Source organism: Pinus tabuliformis, chromosome 4_1 (genome assembly GCF_031772625.1).
Source record: "Pinus tabuliformis cultivar Carrire ecotype Pingquan chromosome 4_1, CPIR1, whole genome shotgun sequence".
Lineage (NCBI taxonomy): Eukaryota > Viridiplantae > Streptophyta > Pinopsida > Pinales > Pinaceae > Pinus > Pinus tabuliformis.
Window position 1 is genome coordinate 282,284,187 of NC_142303.1, and position 18,440 is coordinate 282,302,626.

The following is an 18,440-nucleotide window of genomic DNA, read 5'->3' on the forward strand; positions in this document are numbered from 1 at the left end:
GATTGTCTTGTTAGGAAATTGGACTAAGGAGACACACAGGTCTTTGATGAGGCCTAAACACTTGACTTGACTTGAGTCAAAGGAGAATAGATCTTTGTAGGGTCTTGTAACATCAAGGTTCAGCTTTTCCATTACAGCTTTGGGCATAAGGTTGTGTGAGGCACCTGAGTCAAACATGGCATTGTGCAGGACTTTGTCATGTATATGTAAACTGACATAAAAGGGTAAGACAGATCCATATGTTGATTTTCCATTAACTTCTAGACCGAACAGCAACTCAGGCTGATCATCAAGAACATTGACATCATCCTTGACTTCTGGCATTTGAAGTGATCTTTGAATTTGTTGCCTATACACATTATGTTTAGAAAGTTCAGACAAGGGGATGGATATCTTCAATTTACCTATTTCTGCCTCTAAGTCAAATGAATTTTCAGATTGGGTTTTAGTATTGTGAGAGGCAGGTTTCCCTTTTTCCATTGGAGTATCAGCAATTTGGTCTTGTTTATCAGTGTTATGGGAAGTGACTGCTTGCAGTTTTTCAGCTTTAGGAGGGCTTTTTGGAACACTGTTCGAGTTCTTTTCCGAGGAAAGAGGTGGCAAAGGCTGGTCAATAGAAGGCTGCATTTCTGTTATGTCCTCTACACTCACTCGATACGAGTTTGGGACAGGTATATCAGCTGGTTTTGTTATGACGGCCTTGCCTTTAGTCTTGTTGGGTTGTTTGCCATCCTTTGGTTTGCGAGGTTCAGAAATATCAATGGTCCTAGTTCTTAGTTTATACTATTTGTGGACCTCATACACAGCAGTATCATAGCCTTGTTTAAAATCAAAAGACTCACCAGAATTAGTCTGGAATTTATTAAAGTCATGCTCATCTTGGTCTTGTTGGGTTAGGAAAATTTGTTGCTCAGCCCTTGAATCCACCAAGTTTATGTGAGTGTCCTCTGGGGGTTCACTAGATGTAGAGGCTTCCGCATAATTTTCATGAAAAGGGGGCCTTATGTCATGGTCTGGGCTAGACCTGCCAGCATTTGCGTTCTGCATTTTCCTAAAATTTGGGTTCCTTATGGTATTGGGCTATTGTGCTTCCCATGAAGACTTCCTCTCAACACTTTCTACTCTGTCTCCCAGCCTTTGCATGCCACTGATAATAGCATCAAGTTTCTGATCTAAGGCTGAGGGTTCTTCCTTAAAGGTGGTTCTTCTCTCCATTCTAGCTCTATTTCTTTTGGCAATTAGGTTGGCCTCTACGCTAACAGCAACATTTTGCATGTCTGCAAGGGTTTGAGGGGCTCTTTCTTTTAACTGGTAGGCCATATCTGGATTGAATCCATCAGGGAATTTATACAAGGCAAGGTCAGGTGGAGGTCTTAGGTTCTGCGGTATTGCATTATAGACATTGTTGAATCTTGCACAGTAATCTAGGACAGACTCTTGAGGGCCTCTTTTTATTGTATCGTATTCAGCTAGTATGTGCAAGGGGTCTTTCTTTTTCTCCCATCTGTTGGTAAAGGATTGGTAAAGCTCATCGGGAGTGGTTATAGAATTTGCAACAAGTGATCTGAACCAAGTTCTTACATCACTTGTTAAACTTTGAACAAAAATTTTCATTCTCACGCTATCATCATCTATTTCGTAGTTCTCAAAGTAATTTTGCATCTTCTTGGTATGTTGAAGGGATGTGCAAGTACCAGTCCCATCAAAATATGTGATTTTAGTTTGATAATCCTGAGGCATAGCCCCAGGGTTTACAGGTAATTGCAGGGGTGCATATCTATTAGCCATATTCACAGGAATAAGTGGAACAACAGGAACAACAGGGACAACTGGAACAACAGTAGTGGTAATGGGAGTATGTGCAGTGAATGGAGGTGTGGAAGGAGTGCTTTGAGAGGTGGACGATGAACAAGGGGAAGCAGGGGTTGAACGAAATAAAACTTTGACAGGGGTTGGAACACTGCTTGGGTGAACTGCTTCAGGACTATTATCGGACAAAATCTTCTCTTTGTTCTTGCTTCCTAAGGATCTTTGGGATTAAGTTCGGATTTTCAAAAGCAGCTGGGGGATCTGGGTCTGGATTTGACCTAGTATAACGAGAATTCTTTTTGGGAGCCAGATTCTGAATTTGTTTTGGTATTTTCTGTGAATGTTTTTAGAATTAGCAAGGAACTGATCAAATTTTTGGAACAGCTATCTGCAGTTTAAAACTAACATGAAGATTGACTGAAGCAGCATTTATTTACTCCTGTAAATGCAAAGCAAGAACAGTTTCAAAGGCTTCCTGGCCGACATTCAGACTTCATCTGTAGTTTTAAGGAATAGACAACACTTGAACAACTGATTTTTGTTCCCATGGAGTTTTCCAACTTGATTTGTGAAATTAACTGAGGATGTTCCCCAGTGGAGTCGCCATTATGTTATCACTCAGGTTGTCCTTTTGGTCAGCTCAAAAGGATACGGCCAAGGTAACCACAGACCAATCTTTGGACTGCAGGTTCTAGCCCACCTGCAATCAAAGAGGGCTCTCTCTTTCTGATTTAGCTTTGTTGATATGGTTTTAGGCTAGTTATTGAGTTCAAGGGGTTTTGTTTTGATTTTTGGTGGGAGGATGATGCTTTCAAGTAAAGAGGCAGGGATAGCATGAAAGTTTTAGAACCATTGGGCGTGGAGTCAAGGAGTAGGACTGCTGGTGCGTTTTCTTGGTCATAAGAAGGAATTATGGAGCAAGACAGCTGCATATGAAACAATCATTCAAGGTAAAAGAGATGGATTAAAGGCTAAGGAATGAGGGGCAATTAAGAATCTCTCATTCAGGTTAGCAGAAAGAGGATAAATGAGCCCTATCTAGGAGCAGTTAAGAATTCCTAGATAACAGTCATTTATATGTGAAATAGATCAAACATGAGCCATAACAGAATTCATATTTATGCCTAAATCAAGAGGAAAACATTAAGAAGCCACAGAAACTGAGCATAGAGTGCAGCTAAGCAAATTCTAAACCAATCCTTTGTTCAGTGACTTGAGCATATGTGAAATTGAAATAACAGAGGTAAGGAACACTTATTGATTCATACTGCAGCACAAGAATTCCACATTCACTTCTTCAAACCATTAGACACAGAGCAGACAGTCTGTCCTCCAAAGCTTTTCAACAATCTTTGATTAAGTAAAACATCTCAGATATAGTGCGAGTCTCTAATGAAGATTATCAACCAACCAACCCCCTTAACAATGCAGAGGGTCGTATAAATAGGGAAAATGATCCAGAATTAATCTATTACAGCCGACCTAAACAAGTCCAAAAGGAAATGATTACTTTAACCTAATCTTATCCAGAAATAAATGCATGAAAATATCTTTGAGCTGTGCTGAGGGCAGCTATATCAAACTGAGTTAATGTCTGTCCTGGGTGGCTTGGTGTAGTCTTTCTATAATAACTGTGATTTGTCTTTTACCTCCACTTCTAACTTGGTTCTGCTACTGTTTGGTGGCATTAATGTGCACTAATCCCAACCAGATAAGTTTTTAAATGGCCTTAATTGCTTTGCTGACTTCGATGAAGGTTTTTAATTTTCACCTGCTTTGATGTTGCTGAACTGATACTCTTTGCTGCTTCCTGATACTCTTTGGCGCTGAACCTGGCCTCTTTAATGTCTTCTGAGTGCTTTAGACTGTCCCATCGACCTTTATGGCAGCTGTTCGGTCCTCTGTTGCTTTAAAAACTATGTTCGCCCCTTTCTAAACGCTTCGCGAAGAAAATCTGGTCATTTTGCACCTTCTGAGCATGCTGGAGGCCGAGTCACGAAGGGGCTTTCCATTTTGGCCTATTTCCAGTAGCAGATTCTGATTCCGGGCTTCCTAGGCTGCGATTTGTGCCTTTCACACTTTTTGACGGTGACGTCAGCATGACGTCAGCAGGCGGGTCCCAGTATAGCGGTGATGTGGCAGGGTGACATCAGCGGGGTGACGTCAGCAGTACGGCTGGGTGACGTGGCGGTACGGCGGAGGAGGGGACGTGGTAGTACGGTGGTAGCTACGTGGCAAGGACACGGTGGCAGGGGGCCGACGCGGGATGGTGACGTCAGCAGTGACGTGGTGCTGACGCAGGAGGGGGGAAGGCGGTTTACGGTTTCGGGCGCACCGCCTTAGAGCAAAAGTGGTTTTGGAGGAGGGGGCTCCGCCACAGCCGGGAGGGCGACGCGTGGCGGGAGTACGACAGGAAAACCACCGATCTCCTGGGCGTTAACCCTCGGCGGCTTTGGAGATGAGAAGACCCGCCCACTGTAGATCTGTGGCGCAGGCGAATCGGATGGTTGGAGGGATGGACAGGGCGGCGGAAAGTTAAAGCTGGGGGCCCGCGCGAATATTCGAATCTTAATATAGCGCGGCGGGGGGTTTGAAATTTGGTTTTGTGGGTGAACAGGTTATGCGCCGGCGAGGGTTAAAGGTTTGATGAACATAGCTTTAGGATAAGGGTGGAAAGTGGGTTTTATAGGGTCAAGATTAAAAGGGAATGGTTGTTAGCATGACCAGGTGCCAGACTAACTCCAATTAGGACACGATGGGTTAGTAGGAGCCCCAGATGGACTACTGCCTCCCGGACTTAGAAGAATATGGCTATAGTGCCATGGGGAGGATTTATTTAATTTTTTGGGGATTTATATATTTTTACATAGTAGGGGAAAGGGAAATGATTGAGGGAGCTAAATAATAGAGTTAGCAGTTAATATGGAAATGACAAGAAAGCGCTAAGTATGTGGATCTTAGGCTATCAAAGGGGGAAAAATGACTCATAGAGGAAGAATGGAAATCCTTGAGTGAAGCAGATCTTCACCAGGCAAATGATATGGAAAATGATGAAACTAAGAGGAATCAAGCAGATCTTGACCTCTTTAGGGAAATTAGTGAGTGATTTGGGAAATAAGAAGAAGGGGAGTTAGGGGTATCCAGCTTGAGCTCCTCCAAATAAAACTGCCTTACATTGTGATCTGAAGTAAAATATCACTTTGAAACACAAAATTGATCACAAATCAACATTCTGCAACCTCAAAACTACCTACCCAGCCTACCTACCTAACATTTTTTCTTCTTTTGGTTTGGGTGCACTTAGACTTGCAGACCCTGATTTACAATTTTTCTTTTGACTGCCCTCCTATCTAAATCTACACTTATTTCTGCCAAGGGCCCAGATTAAGCAGTTGGGCTCCTTTGATTCTCTACCTATCTACAAATCTGCCAAGATTAAGCTGTTTGGACAAATATTCATTCTCTATTTCTAAAGCAAGAAATTGAAACCTAGGGAAACCAAGATTAAGCTGTTTGGCCTTCCCTTTTACAGAACATTCTTCAAAAATGGTTAAGTCATCAAAATTGGAATACAGCAGTGGCATTTAGATTGGCACACTCTCATGGCCTCTTCTTTGGCCTCTTTAGGAAATATGGAGCATTGCAGTATGCAAAGTATGACATATTTGGCATGAAAAAATGTCAATCATGAAAGATGAACACCTGTTGCAATAGGAGGCTAACAGTATGCATTGCAATTGTTGTTTATATTAGATAACCTAATGATTATGTTGTAAGTTGTTGATGAGTATGATATATATCTTATTGTTGTTATATGCTATTAACTTGATGATTAGGGTCATTTCATTGAGATATTGATGTTATAATTTGGATTGGTAATATGTGTGATGGTTATATTAATTGCCTTGAAGACCTTGATGTTATATGTACTGTGTTAACTTGGTTTGACTTATGCAAATGGTTATGGTTGCGATATTCAGGAATGAACCGACATATTTTTGAAATGGTGTCATACTAATTTAGATTGACTTTGCATATGTGTATGAGTTTATGATGTGAACATGTTAGTTAGATATTGTTATGGATATCATGATCTTATGAGTGCTTGAGATGATGTGTTGTAAAGTTATCTCGTGCTAACTAGATTTATTGTGCAGACAAGACCACCTCCCCTAAGCTACATTAAGGTATCAGTTGCTTATGTCATATATTTGGTGCTTGACTATTGATTATGTCATCTAGTTGATTTATTTAACATGGTCTGAATGTTTGATGAATTGCATAAAACAATGTAAACTTTGAAACGGGAACTGATACTGTTACCCGTTTTGTAGAGATAGCAAAAAAGTGACCCGATTTTGAAAAGGGGTGATGCAGAACACACATGTTTTTTTTAGAGCATAGTTTTTGGCACTTTAATTTTTTTAAATTCTTGTTATGTACATTGCGTTTTAGAATGGTAGTGATTTTCATGCTGATTTTAAAAAGTGGTTATTCTACATCAAACCCTTTTTTTAAAAAGCCTATTTTTTTTACTTTAACTTTTCTAATGTATGAAATGTAAATAATTATTTTGTAAATTTAATAATTTTGGAAGTGGTCTTCCTCTTCATATTTTCTTGTTTTTAATGAAAAAATTAATGAAAAAATTAAAAAAGGTAGTAAAATTAATATTTAAAAAAAAAAAAACAAAAAATGTTAAAAAAATTATCTCACAAACCATAAAAGAACTTAGAAAACAAAAAAACAAAATTAAAAAATATATATATTGAGTAAGTAAAAATAAAGAAATTAAAAAAAAAAAACATTAGAAAAAACTGGGAAAAAAAAAAAACAAATTAAAAACAAACTAGTTTAAAAAAAAATAGAAATTAATGAAAAAAAATTAAAAACTAATAAAATTAATATTAAAAAAAAACAAAAAAAAATTCAAATTATAAAAAAAAAAATAAAAAAAATGTGTATTTCTTATATATATATATATATATATATATATATATATATATATATATATATATATATATATTAAACATAGATATTTCATTTAAAAAAAAATTAAAATTAATTTTTTTTTAAACAATCTTTTTTATTATTAAAAACAAATTTTATTTTTATTTTTATTTAAAAATAAAATTATTGAACATATATTTTATATTTAGAAAAAAATAAAAAAAAATTAAACCTATATTTTATATTTAAAAAAAAATTTACATTTACATTTTTTTCAAACAATGTTGTTTTATTTAAAAAAAATGAAAATTAATTTTTTTTTTTTAACAATTATTTTTTTTAAATAATTTTTTTTTGTTATAATAAAAAAAAGTTTTTGTTTTTTTTTTAATAAACCAATTTAATTTTTTTAAAATAATTTTTCTTGTTATAATAAAAAAAAGTTTTTGTTTTTTTTTAATAAACCAATTTAATTTTTTTATTTTTTATTTTTAATTTAAAATTTTAAAAATTATTAAAAAAATTAAAAATTTCAAAAATTATAATTTATATTTTTTATTAATAGAAAAACCAATTTCCGTTGCCCTCCCCGGCTGCCATGGGCGGCCGGGAGGGCCACAATTTTTTTTTTTTTTATTAATAAAAAAATATAAATTATAATTTTTGAAATTTTTAATTTTTTTAATAATTTTTAAAATTTTAAATTAAAAAAAAAAAATTAAATTAGTTTATAAAAAAAAAACAAAAACTTTTTTTTATTATAACGAAAAAAGATTATTTAAAAAAATTAAATTGGTTTATAAAAAAAAAAAACCAAAAACTTTTTTTTATTATAACCGAAAAAAATTATTTAAAAAAAATTAAATTGGTTTATAAAAAAAAAAACAAAAACTTTTTTTTATTATAGCAAAAAAAAGTTATTTTAAAAAAATAATTGTTAAAAAAAAAAAATTAATTTTCATTTTTTTTTAAAATAAAAAACATTGTTTGAAAAAAATGTAAATGTAATTGTTTTTTTTAAATATAAAATATAGGTGAAATTTTTTTTATTTATTTTTTATTTTTTTCTAAATATAAAATATATGTTCAATAATTTTATTTTTAAATAAAAATAAAAATAAAATTTGGATTTAAGAGATCTGTGGTTAGTATCTTTTGATTCAGTTACCGGAGAATCTACAGTATGAACATTTTTATGCCAAAAAAATAACTGAATCAAAAAATAAAATTTGTTTTTAATAATAAAAAAGATTGTTTAAAAAAAATAAAATTAATTTTAATTTTGTTTTTAAAATGAAATATCTATGTTTAATAAAAAATATTTTTTCTTTTTTCTTTTTTAATAAGAAATACACATTTTTTTTGTTTTTTCTTTTATAATTTGAATATTTTTTTTGTTTTTTTTAATATTAATTTTATTAGTTTTTAAATTTTTTTTCATTAATTTCTATTTTTTTTTTTAAACTAGTTTGTTTTTAGTTTGTTTTTTTTTTCCCAGTTTTTTCTATTTTTTTTTTTTAATCTATCTATTTTTATTTACTATATATATATATATATATATTTTGTTTTTTTTGTTTTCCAAATTATTTTATGGTTTGTGAGATAATTTTTTTAACATTTTTTGTTTTTTTTTTTTTTTAAATTTTTGTCTTTTATATATATTTTTATATTTGTTTTTAGTATTAGATTTAATTTTTTTTTAATTTTTTAATTTTTTTTAAATCTAGTTTGTTTTTAATTTTAATTTTAATTTTTTGTTTTTTTGTTTTTAAATTTTCTATTTTAACCTACTTAATTTTTTGTTTCTTTTAAATGTTTTTTTTCTTTTCCATATATATATATATTTTTTGCCAATTTTTTTTGGTTTACAAGATAACTCCTTTTTCCCCTTTTTTTTAAAATATTTTTTTTACTATTTAATTGTTTATAATTTTTTTTTTTTTTTAGTTTTTTAATTCTTATCATTAATTTCGTTCTTTTTACATCTTATGATTGATTTTTTTTTTTTTTGTTTTATACTTTTCTTTTAATATATATTTTAATCTATGTTTTGTTTTTTTTTTTTAATTTTTTATGTTTTTTCATTGTTTTAATTTATTTATTTATTTTTTTTTAATTTTATGTTTTCATTATTTTTTTAAATTTAATGTTTTTTCGTGGTCATGATAAAATATTTCATGCCATTATTTCGAAATGTTGAAATTTTACTTTTGAAAAAAAAAAATGTTCTTCCAGAATCAACCCTTTTCGTTTTGAGGGTGTTTTTTGGATAATTTTTGAGCAAAAAATTGGTTTTCACCCCCATTTTTAAAACATGTTGAAAATTTACCCAAGAAAAGAAAATGTGTTATTCCAGCATCAACACTTTTCACTTTTAGCACTGTTTTTTATGTTTTTTCGAGGTTTTTTGGCCAGAGTTCCCGTTTTGAGTTTATAGTTCCCGTTTCAAAGTTTACATTGTTATAATATGAGTATGTGTTCAAATGATCTTGTTTTAAGATGATTGTACTAAAATATATGTGTTGAGATAGTTGATATGTACTTGAGTATAGTAGGTGATAGTTGTAGTATTATGATTGATGACTATGAGTTGACTATGGATTATGACATGATTGTTAGTCTTGGTAATAGTTGATTTCAAATTAATAGATATGATTGTCTTGATATTTGGAACATGTGGTTGACATGTGTGAGTAGTTGCAGGGTAACATGCTTGGTATTAGCATGACAAGGTAATAGTTGATGTTCCTATATAACTAACAGTTGGGTGGTGTGACAACGTATAGTAAGCCTCGATTCCAACAAGGTAAAAAGGTAAAAAGGTAAAAGAAAGGAATTGGGAAAGAATTCCTTTGGTTATGTTTGGAAAACATAATTTTGAACGAATGAGTGCTTTGCACACAGGAAGTCTTCTTAACCTTGATTTTGTCTAACATTATGTGGATATGTGTTATATTCATGAACATGGAGTGGACAGGTATATTAGCTAGTCTTTAGCTACAGGTGGATCTGTTAAAGGATTGGAGTCCCTTGAGAGATGGTGTGGACGTGTTCATTTGCAAACAGTGTGATTGGCACGATTAGATGAGGTAATTGGTGCATTATTATGCTTAATTATACATTTACAGTTATGTGTTTATGGCAACATGATGCACAGAGTTGCATGGCAAGACAGGTTGCCATGAAATCTTGAAGATGGCTCAGGTTGACCTTTCCTTGGGAACCGTGGGGATTGAGTCATGGTGTCAGTCTTGTGTGTTTGGTCTTTTGAGCTTGATTTGTTGTTTTGCTTATGTTTGGTGCAAGGCCTTGCCACTTTGTTGTAGTGTCATATCGTTATGGGTTTTTGTGGTCTTCTCCTTGGTTTTTTTTCTTGCCTTCTCTTTTATTGTTTTGAGTCTTGGGAATTGGTTGGGAAAGAGGAAAGTTGATGGAGCTCAGGGAGAGTTGTATGGTACCTGAAAGGTAATTTAAGATTTAGATGAAGCTTAGTGCATGAGTAAGTGCAGCAGAAGGTAAGGCTATGACAGTCGATTGGACTGGCTGGGTCCATTGTGGTAAATGGATGGTAGTAGTATAATCATGAGAAAGGTAACAAAAAAAGGTAAAGTAAATGGATTGGAGGCATCATATGCCTTGTCTATGTTGGGAACTGTTGTTCTCAATGTTGCGCATGTGTTGCATGAATAAAGGAATTTCTCTTAACCTATACCTTATGTTATCTAGTAATTATGTTATGATCGTGATTATGCTTATGTTTATATATGTATACATGAATGTATGTATGTCATTGTCTGACAAGGTGATGATTGTTTTATGCTAACGATTATATATGTATGTATCTATCTATCTATGTCACTGTCTGATAGGGATTGTTAGGGATCATTCTTGTGAAGGAATAATTGCTTACACAACTGAATGGCATGAAGAGGTTCCTGGTTCATGAGGAATCAAGTGGGAAGAGTAGTCATGACAAATATATGAGGTCAGTATCATGTGGTTATGAGTTGATATTATGTGATTATATTATGACTATGTTGTGGACATGTTATACCAAAGGATACACCAGTAGAATGAAAGTAGTGTGGTCTGCGACATGCTAAGACAAGCATGGATAAGACACCAGAAGCAGGGTTGCTTGGTAGAGTCAGTGTGGTTCTGGATGTGTGGTACTATTGTTATGCATATGTTGTATATGTTGTACATGTTGCATCTATGATGTGTGCACTCATGGTGTTGTGTATATGTTATTTATGAAATGTTATGTACAAGATGGTACAAATAGGGTTGTGCGAATATTTCATATGGGGTGCTGTATGCATATTGTATTGTCTTCATGATGTATATGCGGTGTGTGTGCATATGGTGCTCTGTGCATGTTGGATATGCAGTGTTGTGTACAGATAATGCTATGTACATGTTGGGAATGCAATGTTATGTACAAGTGGTGTTGCGTGCATGTTGTACATGTGGTGCTATGTACATATGGTGTGGTGTGCATGATTGTATGAGTGGTGTTATGTGTATGTGGTGTTGTGTACATGTCTTGCATGTGGTGTTGTGTACATGTGGTGTCACGTACATGTCATGCATGTGGTACTGTGTACATGTGGTATTGTGTACATGTTGTACAAGTGGTGTGGTGTACATGTGGCATTGTGTACATGTGATGATGTGCACACATTGTGCAGGTGGTGCAGTGTACCGGTGGTACTATGTACATGTTGTACATATGGTACTGGTGCACATGTGGTATTGTGTGCATGTCATACATGTTGTGTTGAGGGCATGTGGTATTATGTATGTGCATCATGTAGTCATGGTATTGTGGCATGTGTATTCATTGTGTGGTACTCTGTGTAGGTACATGAATTGGGTGGTATTTCACATTGGGTATAGATGGATGGATTGAATTGTATACAATGGGTGTAGGTGTATGTGTTGTATGTCAGGTGTAGATAGATGTATTTCATGGTGTGGTATGCCATGTAATTGTATGTGTGTGATGCACATTATGTGTCTATGCACATGGTTGAGGATAAGGCACTGGGTGTTTGTCGGGTGTAGAAACCGATCTGGAGGGTGTACGGAATAAAGACAAAGGTAGAAGCTAAAGATTAATGAAAGGATATGTATCAACATTTTATTTCAGTTTTATTATGCATGTGATTTATGATTCTGGTCTATGATTATTACAAGTGATCTATGATTTTGATTTATGATGGTTACATGTCATTTATGATTTTGATGGTTATGATTTGAGCTAACCTAATGTGATATTTTTATACATGTTGATTTGGTCAAAGATGCTTGTTTGACTTCTTGTGAGGGTAAGCGAACATGATTCCAAGTGTACCTTATTAACAAACTACCAATGAGTTATGATTTGAAGTTATTTCAATTTATTTTAAATCTAATGGAAGTTATGTTCTTGGTACAGGAAGCATGAACATGCCTAGTTGGGTGGTTGAAATCGACTACAAGAATTAGTAGTAACAACAAAAGAAATTGGAACATGCAGTAGCATGATGGTAAAGTATTCAGGAGCAAGGCCATTGTGGGACATTGGTATCCAATAGTGTCCATTGATTCCCATGAGCATGATATGACTGGTATGATGTGTTGAGGCAAGGATATGCCTTGGTTTTTGTATCTCCTGATGCGAGGAAGCCTTTCCAAGGGATGGACTGCTTAGGATGGGGATGCCAGCAGAACTTGGAAGGTGAGTGATTGCATGGAAGGGATGATTGGATTCTCGAGGGATTATGTAGCAAAGAAGGGAAGGTCATAGATGGATTTGTTTTGGTCATTAGCATTGTCAGATGGAATCAGATGCACATTGGGAGTCCGCCCTAGAACAATGAGCCGGTAACTATTAATTGAGAGGACAAGTGGCATGGGGCTATAGCGTTGGACATTGGGTGCAGATTTGACTTTGCAGTGGATTGTAGACTTCCTGGGAAGGAGGTGAATCCTTATATTACTTTGAGGATGGAGGTGTGAGCCTCTAGATTTTCTTATTATGGATACAAGCATCATATTCTTTTATTTGCTGGTTGGGAAAATGTGCATATGTGTATATGTGGTTATTGGAAATATCATAATGAGCTATGTTATAAAGATCCAGTATGTGGTAAGTTATCATGATGTCATGAGGTTTTGATTTTGAGTAGGTCTTTCATTGTAAATATTGCAACGAGCAATGTTATAAAGCTCCATGGGCAATCTGTTTTATTTTCAACGGTCATGTTGGATAGGTGTCATTGAACACCGAGGATGGTGTTCCCCCAAGGGGAGGGTTCTATAATAGCCCTGGTGAAAATTCCATGTAAAAATATATAAATACCACAAATTATGGGACACGTATTCCAAGATGGATGGTGGGTAGGAAATCCTAGTGTGTGTTCATTTGGTTGTTTATGGCTAAGGAAATTGGCAAAGCCAATGGCTAATGCATTAAAGAGGCAAAAAAGGTTTTTTGGCACATTTATTTATGAAAATAATGGAAAATTAAGACATTAGAGGCCTCATACATAAAAAGGCTTCTAAGGATCAGTTGACAAGCTTCTTCTTTTTAGGGTGAACCTTTGGTTAGTTTAGTTTTGGAGCTCTCTCATTATTCTCTCTCTCTCTCATACTCTTGGAGACTTAGAGTTTTCTTGGAGCACTCTTGGTGGGTGTGGCATACTTGGAGTTTTGAAGCAAGAAGGAAAAGGAAGAGTAGGAAAGCGCAAGAGGGCATTCACATCAACAACTACATTAGATTTCTTGCATGTGCCAAGTTGCATGTATGATTTATTTACTAGTTTTGGAATGCATGACACATGTATGTGGTTCTTGGTTATGATTTGTCATTGACATGGAGGATGGTCAAGATTGACAGTGGATTACCTAGCCTTGCCATTTCATGGATAGCCATGGTGATTTTGGGTTTACTTTCATTGTTGTGTTTTGGTTCATTCTCATGTTTCCTTAGCTTGGGTTGAGTTATTAGTCCTAGAAGCCCTGGTTGAACAAACGCTCCAGAAGCCCTGTAACAACTTGGGTTGAGTTACTAGTCCTAGAAGCCCTGGTTAGACAAATGCTCTGGAATCCCTTGGTGGGTTGATTTACTAATCTTGGAAGCCTTGGTTGGACAAACGCTCTGGAATCCCTGTATAAGCTGTGGGTTGAGTTACTAGTTCTGGAAGCCTTGGCTGGAAAAATGCTTTGGAAGCCCTGGAAGGCTTGGATGGAAACCAATCTAACAATGGTTTTTGGTGATGTCTGGCTGTGAGGTGGAATCATTGTTTGATGGGTTGAGGTGGGTGGCCTATGGAAGCCCTCGATGAGTTTTTATTGATGTGTTCTCTAAGATCCCACATTCATGCTTGGAATATGGCACGGGGGTGATTGGTTGAAGAGAGACTTAGCTCAACCAATCTATGGCCTGGTGGAATGTGGTAGTCCCATCACCGGTTGGTTCATTGCATTTATTAATGAAAAAGTTCATTCCCTTGATTTTCATGTGCAAATGTACTGATGTATATATGGATTTTGATGGCTAATATGTTTATTGTATTTATGTTCCTATTATGTTGTTTATATGCACATTTACCCTGGAAGGTGTTACAACCCTCCATCAGACCAATAATATGACACCACCACTACCTTCTACTCCAACTACGAATGATGTGTCCCAGACCATATAATGTGTCTTTGAGGAAGAAGCTTCATGCTCAGTTCAACCTTGTGCTCATTTCCATTCAACCTCTCACCCCATGCCAATCTCCAATAGGATGGCCAAGCTACCTAAACTAGCCTTGCCAAAACCTACCCACACATTTTCCCTATGTGACGTGTTAGAGCCTAGATTTACCTTAGGCTGAAAAGGTAAGCTTCTAGGTCCACATCAAACCACGCTCAGCCTCGTAGCTAGCCCTACAAGGACAAGAGAGGGCTCTCTCCGGGTCTATCTCAATGAAAAATAATCAAATGGGGCTTGAGATGACTAATTTAACAACTAATCTTAGGCTAGGTATGAAGTGCAAGGATCTGATTTGATTTTTTGGGAGTTTTGTTGGAATCAAGGGAAAGGCAAATTTGGGTCCGGGGATGAGGCCAACTTTTCGCAGAGTTCTAGTTGGGGCAAGATAGGAAGTAGTTTTGATGCTTTAGATTAAATGAATGGATGGAAAAGACTTCTGAGGAGCTGAAGAGGGAAAGAGGTTGCAAGAATCCTCGCCAAACAAATGAAAACATATAAAACTAAACAAATTTTAAGGCAAAGCACAGTAAGCCAAATGAATTCTATCTTTGTCACTCAATTTATTTAATTTCAGAAGAAAAGAGAAGGGAAATGGCATACATAACACATCAATGAACTTACAATTACATGAAGAAAAACACCATCAAAACACAGAGCCACAAGGATCCCAACAAGTGCTGCAAAATCCTGGTCTTTCCTTTGCCAAAAATGCAGAAATCAAATGTACAATGGAGTGCTAAGCAATCCCAAGTGTCCAACCATGAAAATGACTGAGAAATTACATGATATAGACAAGCCTAACTCCTTCCCATGCCTCTAGGGGTTGAGGTCATCATTCTAGGAGTTGTTTCAACCATATCTAAACAAGGAACTGAAAAATAGGCAATCAAACAACTTGCCTCTATATGCTAGGAAACTGATTCATTCATTTAATTTTCACTTTTTAGTGAATGAATCCTCTAGAACAAGTAAAAATGTGCCAATATTACATCATGGTCATCAAATTACATCATGGTAAATAAATAGTTACATCAAAAAGTAAAATTAGTCAAAACTGGGCGAATTTCTGAGCTGAAGAGTGAAAATGAGGCCAAATTTCTCTATGCGCCGCGCCCAAATTCTCTATGCATCGTGCCACTTTGGAGCTGATTTTGAGGCACGTCTGGAATTCTAAATTTAGTTCATGATAGCTCGTTGGAAAGCCCTTCCTGTCTACTTTCCAACCCAAGTGGAATTTTTGGATTTGGTGTCCATTTGCCCCTCCAAATATCCAATCTCCAAAGACTGCTTCCTGTGTGTCAAAATAGGGGCAGTGAGGTCATTTTTAAGTGTTTTTTGACCTTTTGAGGGCTCAAAACCTCCTGAAATTTCTTGGCCATTCTTGAGCACGCATAATTTATCATAAAAAACCAAAAAATATCAAGTTTCCTCCAGAAAATGTCCCAATCATAAGCGTGCACCAAGTGGCGCTATGCGTTGGGCAGAAAACTCTATTTTGTGACCAAAAAAAATCAAAAATGACAAAATTTTCTCCAAATTCCTTGAAATTTGAGCTAAAAGTGCCTCATCAAGTACTATGCTCAGCCAAAGAAGCTTCAGCCAAAATCATGCCTTTTCATGCCTCCTCGATGCCTTCATGGTGCATGCAGTTCAGTGGTGGAAATCACTGTCTTGTTCATATGATGTTTCAGTGTCTGTCTCCATAATGTCCATGCAAGGTGTATGTTTAGCAGCTTGTTGAAAAGGAGAATTTGGTACCTTTTATTTCAATGCCAAATATGTGCCAAGTAGGAAGGGACTGTTGGGATAGATTTTCTTTAGGGAAATATAGGATGTTTGGGATTATAGGATTAGGGTTTGGGGATTTACAATTGAGATTTTGAAAAAGGGAAATTGGGATAGGGGATTAGTGAATTTAGGGGGTAGGGGAACTTTAGGGAATAAGGGAATCAAATGGAAACAAAGGTTTGAAACGAAGGGATAAGGGAGTAAACTTGGTGGCAAAACAATCATCCAAACCCTAGGCAGCAATTTTGTTTGACATTTTTGAAGAGATAGGGTTTGTTCTCCTTTACACATTCATCATATAATAAACACCATCACACAATCATCACATTTGAATGCACAGCAGTATTGGAGACTCTACCTACTTGAAACAAGGCAAATCCATGTGTTGTTGAGCGATTTGAACGAGTTTTGACTGTTTTTTAGGCCTCTGGCTATATGCGCCGCGCAGTAGGCCCAATGCGCCATGCCTCAACAATGCACCGCGCCTGTGCAAAAATACACTGAGTTCTGAGGCCCAGTGCGCCACGCCTCACCAATGCGTCATGCCTCCTGCCCAGTGCGCCGCGCTGGTCAACTTGGAGCAATTTTCACCCAAAACTCCCGCAACTACTTTGCTTTGTTTTCTCTTTGCTCTCTTGCGTGTAAATGAACTATTGAAGCACAAGAATATCTCCTATGGCATGGACTTTGATTCTTCATTTGGCAAACCCACTTTTGTAATTTTGCAGACTTTGGCACTTTCACATAACTCTGTTTTTGCTTCCACTTTGATTTTTGGTTGAACGATGAAAGTTTGTCTATTTTTGCAGGGATGATTGGCATGTAATTTCGGCAAAGGATGACCAGGGATGTGCCTGAAGAATTTCACAACTGAAGGAGCTTTGAGAATTACATATTTATTACAAAGATAAAATGGACGATTTTTCTTCAAAACAGAGTTTTGAAGAAGAATCATGATCAAGCATATTGACGATGAAATTTATATCATGAAAACTTATTTCAAACCTCCCTCATATGCCTGCTGGTATTATGGACACTTTGAAGACAAAATTTGCGAAACCCTAGACCTAATGACTGAAATGACTCTTTGCTGACCAAAAGACCAAACAGGACTGTAAATGACTTTAAAATTGATTTTGATGAATAGACATGGACCAGCAGGTACATGACATGAGGGGTATGAGTGAAAAGACCCTTCCGTCAAAAGATCGATGCTCCTAATGGAATGCAGATGATCGAACTGAATGAGACCCCTAAAATGAAATGCAACAAAAGAGATTTTGATCTCTGACGGAGGGCTGAAGAGACCGACTCTAACATGACAGACCTAGACATATCATTAACCAGTGTTCATATTTGAAAGAAATAAAGGGTATTTTCCTCTCGTTGGTCCATCTCCAATGAAATATTCATTCAAACAGGTGTAGGTGCAAGAAAAATAATTGTCACATTTTCTCACAAGTCAAACATACACAGAACTACCCATACCTCCCCTAATTTTGAGAGGTAAGGGCAGCCTTGCAACAAACTAACTTTGAACCCTTAGTACTGCTTCCCGCAGTCGAAGCTATGATCAGTAGTTGGCACACACCTTCAATAAGTCCCCCCCCCCCCCCATGACATCATTCACCAATCATTGTCATGCACCATGAAAGATACTACCACAAACAACAATCTACTACATCGACATAATCCCTGCATAAAATGCAGTGCATCCTTGTGATATTTGTATGGACACCTTTCCTAGCATAACGACTTGTCGAATTTTGTAAACATTTTGACAACTTAGGATTACACGGTGCCAACAACACACAATTCAAGAAGAGCTTCCTCCTAGAGAAGAAGAACCAATGGCCCCAAGGATGCTAGCACCTTCTCGGGAACCTTCTCCCACTCACCATAAGAGAACCATCGAAGAAATTCTCCCACCACCCGATGTTGATGACACTCAACACCACATATGATTCATATCTTCATCTATAGCAACACTGATTCATGTCATCTTCTCATCGTTCTTCGGTGTCATGATCACTTCGCCCACTGTAAAGGTTGTCCCACGCATGACTATACAAACCCATCTATTCTATACATTGTAAACATCATTGGGTTCTACAATAACAACCACAAAATCATTTCCATATTTTTC